Source organism: Buceros rhinoceros, unplaced genomic scaffold (genome assembly GCF_000710305.1).
Source record: "Buceros rhinoceros silvestris isolate BGI_N320 unplaced genomic scaffold, ASM71030v1 scaffold8087, whole genome shotgun sequence".
Taxonomy (NCBI): Eukaryota; Metazoa; Chordata; class Aves; order Bucerotiformes; family Bucerotidae; genus Buceros; species Buceros rhinoceros.
Window position 1 is genome coordinate 1 of NW_010422705.1, and position 15,000 is coordinate 15,000.

The following is a 15,000-nucleotide window of genomic DNA, read 5'->3' on the forward strand; positions in this document are numbered from 1 at the left end:
TGGCCTTCCCCCTGATTTTAACCCATAAGCAAAGAGAAGGCTTGGATTCCAGTGGTGAAATATTTTTTTTTTAAAATCCAGTTTTATGCTATAGTATGGCCTGTTTTTACCAAACTAACATCATCAGGGAGAGAGAAAGCAGGCACCCAGTGTACTGGATAGGCAAAAGTCCTGCTGGGTCGAAACAGCGGGTGCCAAGACCAGTAGAGGTTTATGTCAGACCTGGGTCCTTAGGGGAATATATTTGTTAGGAGGCTGCCCAGGGGTCTGCAGGGAACAGAGCTGAGGAAATTAGAACCTACTTGAATCTGTTGAAAATTGGGGTCATGCAGGTTCAGTAACTACCCCAAAGTAAGAAAGAGCATCTAAATCACCTAATCACTTTTACTGTCCTCCCCTTCTGTTTCTGTCTGAATTCTGGAAACCCATCAACTGTTTAAATGTTATCTTTTTCCAACTTTAGAAATCTCCTTATTACCATACTGGTAAAAATCTATGGTAGTTTTCAATTTACTAGAGGAAATAAGAAATTGATATATAGGCTGGAGAGAAGCAGAAGTGTTTGCCCTTGGGAAATAGCTGCTCAGATGGAACGCAGCCGTTTTGAGTTCCCAAAGTGCATTTTCATGACCTGCGCTGTCTGGGTTTCCCTCAGAGAGCTCAGGCTGCCAATGGGCACCACTCTAGCACCTACAAGGATTTCACTGAGCCAGCCCAGGATGTGAATATCCGGCAGTTTGAATATAGCCAGCTGTACCTTCAGATCAATGTATTTGTCATATTACTCTTTCAGTTTGTTTTCCTGTTCATCTCCCTTACAACCAGTAGCAACTTGTGAAATTTTATTTAAAGAAGAAAAAAGTTCTGTGGGTTTTAAATGTGTTTTACATTTGAAGTATAAAACAATGAGCAGTAAAAATTTTGCTCTATAGTTTCATTGTTAATACACAAATTCAATTATGAAAGCAATTCTATGTCTTAATAATTTAGCAGAGCTTATTGTATAATAGAGTCTACTTACATTTTTTGTACCTTTTTGAATCAATAAAAAAATGTAGCAGTGATGAGGAACACTAAAACGACCTAAAAAATGCATCAAGATTTTTCACCATGCCTTACTTGTAAGGTTTTTTAAGCCTTGTGTGCTCCATACAGTTAGTGTCTAAAACTAGTCTTTAAAGGGAACAAACTCCACATTTGCAAAGGATTCAGTTAGGTGAGCTGCCCTGTTCCAGCAAAATACAGGGAATATGGTATCTTCCCACGTAAACTGTAGCAGTATAACACGGAATGTTTATGGTAGGTGTTTTTTAATTAGGTATCACTTTGGCTTAAAGTTTTTAAAATGGATTTTCTACCAGTGATTAGTAAAGAGTTGGTAATAAAAAGTAATATTTCAGGACAGTTTAAATAACATCTGTTATTCCAAAAGGCAAATAGCAGTTAGTGTTCTGGGGTCTTTCTGTAAGTCATTAAACCAGCACATTGTTCTTACAGGTAATTCTGTGCTTGGACATCGGAATAGTATCTGTCTCAATATTCTCTAACAACAACTGTTTGGAATAAAAGGAGTTTCTCAGCTAGTCACCTGAGAGGCAGTTTTTAGGAAAAAGTGACTTTTTCATTTAGATGAAAGGGCAGGTTAATAACTTCATAGAAATGATTCCGGAATAAAAGGAGTTTTTCAGCTAGTCACCTGAGAGGCAGTTTTTAGTAAAAAGTGACTTTTTCATTTAGATGAGAGGGCAGGTTAATAACTTCATAGAAATGATTCAAAAGGATTTTCTGTTAACCAGTAGCTGGTACGTCTGCATTGCTACTGGCTGAGTCCCTTTTAGACAAACATCTACCTGTTTATATAATTATCACAAGAGGTGACAAAAGAGGTAATAGCGACAAAACCAAATTATATTACCTAAGAAATACAGAGTAGCTCTGTATTTATTTACAAAACCAAATTGTATTACCTAAGAAATACAGAGTAGCTCTGTATTTATAATGTTATATTTATCCCTTCCTTTTTTATTCTTTAAATTCATTTTTTTTAGCATTACATGCAAGGGAGGTCTCATTAGTTTGTGGAATTGCTGCAGTTGACAAAATAAAGAGCAAAATTACCAATCTGTACATACAATGGAAAACGAAAGACGCTGCAGTTTGCTCACTCAGTTCATTCATTCTAAAAGGCAAGTGTTCGTACCTCTGAGACGGGGCAGGGGCCTCGATCAGATGCTGCTGTCAATCTGAATCAGGCCTGCCCCTATGGCCCGGGTTACAGATTCCTTGTTTGGGGTGTTTTTCCCAAAATGTGAACTTGTAAGTACCAAGGTTCACAGATTTCTAAACAAGCCTTTCAAATCTCTAATACGTTGTTAGTGAAGTAACAGAAGTAGATTTTGTTCTCTCTTTGTTAACTCCTGAAGGTTCTGTTCCCCCAAGAGGCATTTGCTCCTGCTCGTTAGGACATTCGGAGTACTTCATGCTTGACGGCGCTTTCCACAGCTTGCAGGACAAAGTGTTCCAGGTTGTCCTTAGCACAAGCTAGAACTAGTTCTGCCTAGCTCCTCCTTGGTAGACTCTTGCATTAAAGCTGTGCAATCCGTAACCAGCCAGCTTTTCCCACTGCCCAGCAGAGCAGGCTGGAGGAGCAGCGGGCAGTCCGGAGTAGAACAGCACCCACGTGTTAAAACTTCATCCCGCAGACACAGAAATAATTGAAGGAAGCTCTGTATATGGGTATAAAGGAATCATTGGATGTTAAGCTTTAAGAGTGGTTTCCACTACCCCAAATCCTGTTTGCTTTGACTTCAGAAAGGACAAACCAGGATTTCTGCCATAATGAATTTTTCTGCGTTTTGAAATGTTAGCGTATTTAGCGTTTCTCTTTCTCTGTTACCTGGTTTAAAAAAGAATTTTGCAAGAGAAGGTTTATATTAAATTACTCATATCTCTAGTTTATTCTCCTCAGATTCTGCAAAAGGCTTTTCTATGTATTTGGATGACAGTATATGAGAATATACTATGTCATTTTTTTAGCAAATAGCAGAAATTTCATTTTCTGATTGCATTCATATTAGACATTTAAACAGCAAAATATTTTACTTTCAATATCCTCCTTTTAGATGCACGAAGTGAATTGCGATTTATTTTTTTTCAAAAAATGCTTTTTACATATTTGCAGTAGTGCCCTTTAGTTTCTATATCAATATAAATATTGTTTTATTTTTATTAGACTTCATAAATATATTGACATATCTGTAACACTAAACATGAAGCTTCCAATGCAAGAGTTTGTACATAGTCCATATCCAAATGTCACCATTATTTCATTTTAAAAATCCCAGCATGTCTACCTCATGATCCTTATAAACTCTATAGCACTGAAATACGTCAACACTTTTTCTTGCTACATCCATTAAAATTAAGCACCCTTCCCCTACCCCATCTGTAAACATCAAGTCAATTGGCAGCTAGCACATTTCCCAGTCAGCAAGCAGTATTGTGAATTTTATCTTCTCTTGCAGAAATCAATTCGTCTTCGTTGCAGCAGATGAAATTTCTTGTAACACCTCTGCAGGTAACAATCATTGATACTTCTTGATGCATCCATCCAGGTCTCAATATCCTTTTTCACATGCTGCATTTAATCGTAAGAGAAAGCATAGGAAAGTCCGTAGTATAAATCTTTGGAACAGTTTAATTAATTTGTAGCTGCAGCCTATAGGTTCTGCCGTATAAAAGACGTTAGGTTATGTTGCTGACGTTGGTGTTTTATTTCCCGTTTAAATATCATATGGCCTAGTAAATAAGGATATGTTAAACCTTCTAATAAAAACTTACTGTGCAGTGCAGTCGAGACTGTGACTTGCAAAAAGCCAAGCCAGACAGAATGAATGAGAAAAGCCTAGCTGTACCTAGGACCTTGTAAGTGCTATCCGTTTAACAATTTTCTTTTCACTGCTCTGGGGGCAAATATTGCCCACAAGGGTACTGCAGACCCGAAAGCACTCACAAAGTCTATCCTATGGATAAGATAGTGGGAGAGCGGGTCTGTGTCTTCAGCGGATCGCTCTCTAGTAAGTAAAAACTCTTAGTTGCTTTGCTACTACCCTCGCGTGTTGTAAGCCATGGGTATGGAAGAATGAACGATGTTTTTACAAGGTAACGGTAATTTATAAATCTGTTGAATATGTCAAGGGATTTTCTCTCTTTTAAGCAATAGAGTCTGAACAGTCTTAAGTCTTAATTCAGGTAAGGATGGTATTATGTCACTGCGTAAGAAATCAAAAGCCAGAATAAATAGGAACAGCGGCGGGACGTATTCTGCCAATAATGTTATGCCAGAAGTCTGCCGAGTTCACAGATGCTGCTTGTGTTCAGGGGTGAAAGGGGATAGAGTTTGACACTTAATGTTGGTCTTAAGAAGTGTTTCGTTACAGTTTTACATCAGCAGCAATAAATGAAAGGTGAAGTGTTTTCTATTTATGCCGTGGTGGCCTACATAGAAACAAAAAAAGAACATTTATTTATGAAAAAGAAGATCATAACTAAAGCCAAATTGTGCTAAAATGGTAATAATCTGTATGATAGCCATAGCATTTTGGGTGGTAATCTGAAAAGTTGTTCTGTAATAAAACCTGATTTAACACAGATTTTTCAAAGTCCTAGATCATTTTGAGAATACTGAAGTCAAATTGACACTTTCTTTCCTGATCTCCGTAGACTGATTTTGGCTTTAATTATCTCGCTTGTGCCCCCTGCTCAGCTCTGGATTAGAGTGAGCTGTAGTAGGGAGGCCACTAAGTTACAAATCTAAGCTTTGCTAAGTAAGAATAATTATTTTAGCAGTTTTTTAAGTCAAAATTCTTGGGATAGACACGGGGTCTTTAATGTTTTTCTTGTCCTGAAAACAGTTTTGTGGTTTGCAGAGTGAACCCTTCTAAGCAATAATAACTTCTCTAATAAAGACATTTTTCCCCCTCAATTTGGGCAGAATTTGAGTCCGATACTCTATTATACGTATTCAGTATATCCCTGCTTTGCCATTCCATTCAAAAATGTAGTGCTCTTATTTATCAGTCAGTTCAGTGAATATTACACAGAATAAAACGGATCTCTGTGTATATTTATCAAAACTTTTCAGTTTACCGGTTGCTTACCTCTGTTGAATTGATTCAACAATAAGGTATTTTTGTTGGGTATGATTTAGGCCATATGATGAACTTATCAATCACAGGTGACTCCAGGTGCCTTTTCTCTGATACGATGTGAAGGAGAAAGCTAATGAAAGACTTTATCTTCTGTTTCTTGTATACCTAAGTTTTAGTCATGGAATTTGAAGGACTTTTGCCTTTATAAAAAAAATATAATTCTATGGCCCACGTTCCTGTGGTACAAGTTGCCAAAGTTGCATTGGTCTTTCAAATCTGTAAGTTAACTTTCAGCTAATTTATTATCCAATGGTTTATGTTTGAATACATGGAGCATATATAGAGATACATAAACTTTAAGAGCTGAAGCTAAACTTCCTGTGGTTTTTCAGATGCATGCGAAACACCTACAGTACAATTTTATAGTGCCTTTTTTAGTGCTTCTAAACGCAATTACGGTAATTCAACTGTTTGTAAAATTGGTACCAAGTGAAGATGCTGATAGTATGCTCAATGTTTGACATGTGAGTATATGTATGTTTGTATTGTTTCCTTGTACAGAATGTGTGTGTTCGTAGGTTTCAAATAATAATACACCAAGTAAACTTCTGGTTGGAACTTTATCATCAAAGGGAACTGGAAGGTCTGGGGTGATTCTGCTGGTAATATTCACTCTTTTCCTAATACTTTATCACTCCTGCCAGAGGATGCTTAGCCCTCAGCCACATCCTGTCTTTTTTGATTTGGGAATAGAGTAATCTTGACTGAAGAGATGTGTTAATGAATGGATAGCACGTCCATAAACACATTTCTTTGTGTGTGTACCTGTTCTTGCATGCACGTCGTATAAAGGAAGCCCCTTCAAGTATCTGACAGAGGGATCCTTCCATGAGAAATTTAAAAATATTCCACTCTTCACTGCATCCGGTGCATTCTGAGGCTGAAAATAATTACCCTTCAGCAGAGAAGTTCTGTGCTCTGGGATAGATCTCCTCTGGCGGGCATGATTAAAGAGTGTGCAAACAGACCAGAAGTAGAACAGAGCTTGTCCTATCAGTTTGATGATGGTATTTTAACCAGGATTTCTGCAGACTTTCCTCTAGCAAAGCTCTGACAATGGGAACAGTAGGGGAGAATTAATCCTGACGTTCCTGGCTGATCGCGGCAATGGGCATCTTCACCTATCAAGCCCCTAATAAATCAGAATGAGACCTAGAATAAACCCACGGTTTATTTACCTCTTGGTTGCAGAACATCGTTCATTTTGGATTTGTAGCATTTTTAATCATTTTTCTAAGTGCTCAATATATTTTTTTTCTTTTAGGCATTTTAAGATCAAAATTCATAGTTTATAAAGAAACAAGTATTTTTTAGAGTCTTTTCCAAGTGTGTTCTAAGATGTACCACGAATTACATTTTATGGTTTTTATGTAAATATGGGGCAGGAGCATTATTCTATATTTATATCACTCTTTCATCTTTGAATTTTTCAGTTACCCAACTTGCATCTACAAATAAAAAAATCCAGTGCAGATGCATGCCTGGTATTATTTTTCTCCCAAGTGTATATGCAGGATATGGGTTTGAAATAAGAGAGAGAGAGAGAAGCGAGTGTTGTGTATAAACCTGAATTTGAAATGAAGTGTGGTGGAAGTGGATATAACAACTGTCCAATTGTGACTGTATTTATTTACATATTTGAGGAGAATTGTCCCCAGGAGGCGGGATTCTCTGTGTGTGTGTGTGTGTCTGTGCAAAAGAAATGATTATAAAGCTTTAGAAGTTGACAGTCTTAGATTAAGTTATTGACCTCCATTTGGAGAAAGATACAGTCTCCAAAACAGATTGAGCATTCTGAAAAGTCTAATTTTATAATTCTAGGAAAAAGCATTTCATAAAAGCAGGCAGCTTAAGGAAGCGAACATTGGCATTTGTCCTATTGAAATAGTTTGAACAGATTATTGGCAGTTTTTAAATAGTGCAGTTTTCCTGAGGACCACCAGTAACCTGTCAACACCAACTGTACTGCAGATTTAATTCATGGAACAATAGCAAACGTGGAGATACTTACTGAAAAGCAAATTACTGTTTGACAAAGTGCTTGGAGTGGTTAAGGTGCCTGTTGCAGTGTACCTCTGCTAAGGTACAGAAACAACCGTAGCTGGTCAAAATTTTGCCAAACATGCTTGCGTGGGTCTCCTTGACTTACGTGCCTAGGAGGAGATGTTGATCAGACTGAACTCTCTGAAGGGAATTTCTGAGAAGTACCTGTAATCCAGACGGCTTGGGAAGAACGCAGTTGCAGACGTAGTTCCTTCAGCCTTCTTGAAGTACTGTGGGGAGAGTCATGTTCAGTTGTGAGAGGTCCTTCCCTTTTAGTATTGCTGCCTATGGGTTTGACTTTGTTTCATGAAGCAATTTGACTGGGAAAATAACCATTTTCTATGAGATGCTTTTATTATTATGTTATGCTCTTCCGCTAATCAGATAAAATAAACCATGAAGATGACGAAGCATCTGTAAAGTCTTTGTGCCAGTATTTATTTAAGGCTTGTACGGCTTTTCCCTGTGAAAAATAGCAGATACTGAAGTTTTTGCTCTGGAAAAGCTAGGAAATGCGCAGTACTAACGCACAGTATTAAACTGCCGCTATAAATTCAAGTGTCCTTTATGTTGGAGGTTTAAACTTGCCTTTACTGCTGCTGTATATATTGCTTATATGGAATTCCATTTGTTACAGCTTTTACTGCTCTTGGTAGTTGTGTGGTGAAGATGTTCAGGTATTGGATCAGTTGATAAAAATCAGTAAACACTTTGATTACTCTCTGTTCTTCTCTCGTGGCATTTAATTCCTTTTTCTCACCCAGTGAGAACACTGGCAGCCCTTTCTGGCATCCTTGTCATTATCTCTTTGACAGCTTGCCTCCGCGGTGCTCCCAGTTCTAGGTCAGTTCGCTTGGCTAGTCAAATGTGACAACATGGCAAGATTAAGTAAAGCTGAGGTTCTGTGATTTGTAAATGGAGGATTTGCAATGTGAAGCTCCTTTGATAACAGAAATAGTGAATAATCTGTGTTTGCCCTCAACAAGTGCTTATAACTGTTGTGTGCATCTTCTGTCCTGGTTTTCAATGAAGCAACCAGCCTTTTTTTGTCTGATAGACCGGAAATAGTACACACGAAAGGTGGTTTGTCTGTGTGCATGTATGTATGGTTATATACAAGTACAAAAGAAACGAGGATTTGGTTTTAATATGTTGAGATCATCATATTACATTTAAAATATTAAACAAAGCACAAAAGACTTCTTTAAAATTTAATAAACAAAGTACTCAGTGTATTTATTATTGAACTAGATAAGAATTTATTCATGGTTTATTGGCCCAAAATGTAGCAGTGGTAATAGGAAAATGCTTTACAGATTAAAGAAATACTTGGTTTTCATCGTAATACAGCTGGCCTCAGGTGTCACCGCTTGGCACGCCTCAGTTTCCCCAGTGGCTGGTTTTTATGAAGTATATATAAAATCTAACTTTCTTGGACAGACATTATACAGAAAGGTGTTGTTGTTAGTATAGAATTATGTTAGATTTTTTTACTGGGCATCAAGTGAAATCCCCCTGCTTGTGTAAATCCAGAGAGCAAAAGCGAAACTTGAGGAAAAACTGGGGCTCGTCCCTGGGGCTGTTCCAGAGCAGCTATTCAGCATCACTTGAGGGGGAAGTCACCTCTGCTGCTGGTGGCTGCACATCTATATTTATGCAAATTAACCAATATCTATCATAGTTATTTAAAAGTTTAACAAGCTGGCAGCTCACCTTTGCATGGCTGTAAACATCTAAAAAGAAGCTACAGGTTGGCACACAGTAATAAAAATTAAAATCAGGTCTGAGCATCAGTGACCAAAATTTCTGCAAAACATGACCATCAATTAGCAAGAAATTTAACTGACCAAATTCGGATGTGTCGTGAATAAGTAAACAGTTGAGAATTTGAAATTCGTGTCTGCGTATAGAATAGGCTTCTCAAGTTTCTTCATGCTCCAACCTGCAGAAAAAAAGTAGACTGCTTTTAATATTTCATCAACGACGTATTGATGAAGAGCCCTTCGTAGAAATCTTTTCTTATCGGCCTCTCCCTGTGGTGGACTGTAGGCAATGTTCTTCATCTCTGTGAAAACCTCCAAATGTTAGTACTCCACTAACAGGCAATCCCTCATGGTTTCAGGGTGTACAGGAGTTCAGCACTGCAGTACACCTTGAAGTTTCACTATTTCATTGCGCTGTCTGTCTCTCCTATCTCTTTGCTCTCATCCACATCACAAATCTGTAAAGCATTATCAGTCATGGGAGAGGAGGATGATATGAAACAAAAGTGTTTTGTAGTCCTTCCTGGTAGAATGATCTTAGTGTTTGACATTGTGCATTTTAAACTTTGCATAGAGAATTTTAGCATTCTTAACCCTTACAATCAAGGAAAATTACTGGAAACTGTTTTTATCAGCAGATTTCAATCATTTTCCTGGGTCTTAAGTAAAAACTTGGGATAGACGTCTTTCCTCATTGCCTTCTGAGATACAGAGAGAGACTCGTTGCTCATTCGGCAGACTGAAGTGCTGAAGTTCCTCGCTGTTAATATCCAAAATGAAATAAATTGATTGGTTACACATGCTTTGAACGCCGTAAGCAGATACCATCCTCCTGTAGCACAGAATTTCAAGTTAAAGGACTACCACTGGTGCCCGGTGTTGCCCCGTTCTGGTCAGCACACTGCTCAGCAGCGTGGTGCGTAACGTGCACATACGGAGGAGCTCTGCTGCTCCTGTCATCCATCTGTCTTGGCATCCTCTTACTTATGTGACCAAGAGAAAGAGCAAGGTGTTAGTGGCTGGAATAATTTATCTGCGTAAATTACGCAGATAACCCTTCTTTTCCTTCTTCCTTCAGTGCTTTACTAAAATCGTCCCATCTTTGGCTAAGCTTTTACTGCAGTTCTGCGTTAATACCTGACAGAGATGTGCATTGTCCTTTCCGTGCCACCTGCCACCAGCAAGAGGCACTTCCTGCACTGGTGCCCATTTCCTGGTGAACATGCAGGGCAGCAGTTCCAAAGCACTCGGTTAGCCAAGTCTCACCCGCTCAGTTCCTTTTTGTGAAATTTATTAATAATTGTCAGTACAAGAATTTCAGTAATTTAAGGTTTTTCTGGTTAAAGGTTCAAGACATAACAATCTGAAGAAGCAGCAACTTTATCACTTGATCGTTGAATTACAAGCAAAGCTAGTGAAGAGTGCGTAATGTTGTGGACAAGTGAGAAATAAGAGCTGTTCGGTGATATGTACGTTTGACTTACTTGCAATATGGCAGTGATGGGGGATTACGTCAGAGTTAGATTTAGCTGAGATGGTACCAGATTTTTGATGTCTCATTTTATAATTCTTAAACAGACTCATCATTTTCTATAGATCTTCCAGCAATATGTAAACTTAAAATGGGGGGGAATTATAATGATCAGAAGAATATGTGCATCCGATTCCTAAAAAAATAAAATCAACTTTAAAATTCTCCTTGTATAGTTCTCAAATCACTTGAGGAAAATGTGTAAACTTGGTTCATATTTTATACTGTGGATTTTTCCTTATTCTTGCTATTATTAAACCCTATAATATATATAATATTACAGAGCTTACAAATGCGTCCAGTATCAGAGCCCCGCTGTGCATCTTAGATGTGTATGCAAATACAGCCGTAGTGCCAACAAACTTATAAACCCGAAATGGTAATTACAGGTAGAGAGGCACATACTTCCCCGATCTTCAGAGACTTCAGCAATACCAACTACTGATGTTTTAAAGAGAGAGATTCCATTTCAAAGGCCCCATTAAAGGAAATCTTGCAATCAATTACCATTTTTAAAAAAAACAATTTGTGCAGTGGTCAACAAATAGTCCTTTCATGTAGTTTTGTGTAGTTTTTTAGCAATTTTAAACCCTGTACTGAAAATTATTGAAGAAATTGAGACATGGAATTACTCATAAAGAAGAACATAACATATTCTGAGCTTTTGGTGGATTGTTTTTATCTTTTTTAAAAAAACAATTTGTGCAGTGGTCAACAAATAGTCCTTTCATGTAGTTTTGTGTAGTTTTTTAGCAATTTTAAACCCTGTACTGAAAATTATTGAAGAAATTGAGACATGGAATTACTCATAAAGAAGAACATAACATATTCTGAGCTTTTGGTGGATTGTTTACAGTTGCAGACGCGAGCATGGCTACGCTGTTTTGGAGGTTTTTTGTTGTTGGGGGTTTTTTTTCTGTTATTTCCCAGTAAGTTGTTAGTCCAGCTTCTTAAGAACCGGTGCCAGCAGGGTTACAAAGCGCTGGCTAACATTCTTCCTTTTTCTGTTCTTTCCTGAATACTTGTTCCAAATACACTGGATAATAGTGGAGCGTACCTTGTTCTAATTAGTGAGGCATCAAAATTGTTCATCAGATGTGGTCTTGGACAAGGATTTGTGAGTGCACATACTGGTTTTGATACATTGATTTAACATTCTGTAAAATACACAGATAATCACATTGACTATTAATTTATTCAAAATACTTTGCCATTTGCATGTCCTAAATTTTAGTAAATTGCTTACCTAGAGTGATTATTTCCAGTGTAAATCATCACAAAGCATTTAAATGCCACTAATTTTAATGAGAAATAAGCACGCTGGCAAAATAGTGAATAAATGAACCGGCGACTATGTGACTGAACTAGCTTACTGATTTTCAGTGTGACAATATAGTTTAAATCCCTCTTACTATTTTCAGCATGGAAATCAGAATCTATTCTGCTAACCTTCTGAGCTTCTAAATTTGGTGTCGTGCAAGGGCGTGTTTAAAAATTAGCATTTAAAAAGAAACCCACTTGCTTTAAGTTTAAGCTGACACTGTTCCTTTCCTCTGTGGAAATGAAATTTATTAATCATAATAAAACCATCATATTCTGAAGGTAGAGGTCACCCTGAGGAGAAAAAAAAAAGTCTATTCATCACAGGGGAATTTCAATGCATTTTTTTCCCAGATAATATCAGAGCATGTATTCTCTCCCCTTTGGAAATACAGTCTTCCACGTTGGTGCTTACGTCGGAGCGCATTTAGGAGGGTGCAAGAATGACAATTTTGCAGTTTAATTTTATATTCTTTGTTTTCTTTTACAGAAGATTGGGAAGAATCCTTTTTACATTTTATTTTCTGCTTCCATTGCACACATTTGTTCAAGTGGAATTTCAATATCCTGTAAAAGAAAAGAAGGAAGAGTTTCTTATTTTAACAAGAATATAAGCATTGCTAATTCTGAGGTATCATTTTAATGTTAATATCACAGTACAAACTTCAGCATTATCATAATATAAATGTAAAACATTCTTTTTAAAGAGCAAGGATTAACCTAGGTCACAGTTTTCACATTAGTATTACTTCACTCTCTTGTTATAAGGAAGAAACATGATTTACACAGTAGGATGGAAAAAGTAATGTAAAACACTGGCAATAAGCTATTACTATTTTGGCAGAAGAGTAATAAAAATTACTCAGAAGTACATACAGGGTCGCAACAGTCAGTTCTTTCTTTTGAAATTGCTTGATGTGTTTGTTTATCCATATTTTCCTCCTTTCCTTTAGGAAAACCTTTTTTTTCCTCTTAGTTGTTCAGATTTTTCTAATATATTGATACAATACTGCTAGCAACACGTTTTATTACATTAGTGTTGCAAACTAGCTGGTTACTTCAGTAGCTGGGATAAATATACTAAGTTAATAAAGCCCGAATAATTTCGGGCTTGTTCCTTCCTTACAAGAGGCCTTTGTATGCCGGCCACTTAATCCCCTGCCATGGGTGACCCGTTAGACTCCCAGTTTTGAGGGGCAGAGTCGCATAGTCCAGGATCCTGCAGGAAGGGGATGCGGCGCGGAGTCCAGATGCAGCCCTACCGCAGGAGGTGGATCAGAGCAGTGGGCACAGGGATTCACAAAGTCCCCGGGTAGTTAATGGTTTGCACTAAACCCAAACTAATGTACTTCTTATAGATCCAAGTTTGCAGTCCTTGCTGAGAATTGCAGTAATAGCAGTTAATCAGAAAAAAAATACATTGGAAAATAAACTGATTCCCAATTGCTTTAAAAAAAATAGCCATGACATTAAAGCGTGTATAATAGTAGTACATGCAGGTCCTCCTCTGTTTTATTAGGGACATGAGGGAAATTCATAGTGCTGGAAACAAGTCTTGCCTTAAATTAATTGTTTTCCCTTTCTAGATGTTTTCTTACTGTTTGAATGAGATTTAGCTTGAGAGAATTAAAATTATAATGATGTTTAAAATGGATTCCCAGACTTTAAAAACGGGCATACAGAGAAAAATAAGGTGTCTTCCTCACTTCAGTGTAGATGAACAGGACATTAGAGAGTCTGTTATGGCCATATGAAAGCTCAGTATTTTAAATCACTGACTATTCTAATGTTTGCACCCTAACGTGGAGGTGAGGGGTTTTTCCAACCGAGAAACTCCAGAGTTGTAGGGTCAGTGTCAAACCTGCTTGAAGAACTCTGATGCGGCCGTCCCAACTCAACCACCGAGTGTCATTTACCCGGTGTAGGCTGTGAGCTGTTTTTCCTTTCACGTTTTCAGTGGGAACTGCCTGGTTTGTTTGTTGTTAACTGCCTTGGATAATTTCTGAAGATAGGTATTCATGGATACCACCATGGAATTGATAAATTAATCCTTCACTCAGCAGTGTATTTGATGCAAAAGAGGAACTCATACATTTTTTACAAGTCATTTTCCTTAGTATTTTCCTTAGTTTAAAAACATCTGAAGGAAGGTGATTGCCCAACACGCAACTTACCCTTGATATTCATACGTATTTTTGATAGCTATGACGACTGCTCCGCCCAAAGCTGAAGTAAACATAGCTGTGCCTTAAGATACAGAGCCCACAATCGTGACCTGTGGTACTTTGATAGCTTTAATAGATTAACTCCTTTTTGGTGTATTATTCCCGAATAGAAAGTTGAATTTACTGAGTAAATGAGACAGCACAAGTGAAGGCATTCAGCTGCTGTGGTTGTACTTTGGAATGAAACGTCAGGGGTTTGCCATAGAATACTTTACAAGAACATAGCTGCACTTCACATTTGCTCAGAATGATCGAGTCTGTTGCTGGGGAAAAAAAAAATGTCTTATTCCCAATAGCAAATACTGACCAAGGTACACGTTGAAGTCTGCACTTGCTGGACTTTTCTACTTTTTTCATCAACATGCGTGGTTACATATCCTTGGAAAAGGCAAAGCCCGTAACTTCGGCAAATCCGTGACTCTAGGCTTGGCCGGAGAGTGAGAGACATTTGTGTAAAGCCCCTCCCTGCCTTTTCCGCGCTGAGCCCTTCTGTCTTTAGATAGCGCAGCTGTCCCCAGAGGTGATCTACTGGGATTTCCACATGCAATGAATCTCTCATGTTCTGGCAAACGTTGGCTCGGTGGAAGGGAGAATTACAGACTACCTTGTCTATGGTAATTGCTGCTCCTTCCTTGAAGATGTCACTGGGTAGGTAGGAATGTCTAGTTGAGACAGTTGGGAGCTCTGCTCTACCTCACACCCCGGACCCTCAGTAGTGGGTGGCGGAGGATTGCCTGTGCCATGGAGACATTCCGTTCTCAGCTTTCCCTCAGCTGATCTTCTAGGAATTGGCTAATCAGATTCTGCTTGTGGAGGAGCAAAAACATTATAATAAAATAGGACAACTGTCCCCTTTTCAAAAAAAGTAAGTTGGTATTCGTATCTGAAAAATAAAGTAGTTAACGCTG

General features: G+C 38.0%; 1 long non-coding RNA gene across 1 annotated transcript in view; it reads left to right on the forward strand.

Annotated features, from left to right (window-relative positions):
* The first annotated feature begins 3,521 nt into the window (after positions 1-3,521).
* The window catches only part of LOC104496947, a 15,477-nt gene continuing 3,998 nt past the window's right edge, over positions 3,522-15,000 (forward strand). Inside the window, exon 1 of the long non-coding RNA XR_727822.1 lies at positions 3,522-3,577. This is a non-coding gene — a long non-coding RNA (uncharacterized LOC104496947). The remainder of the gene's footprint in view (positions 3,578-15,000) is intronic.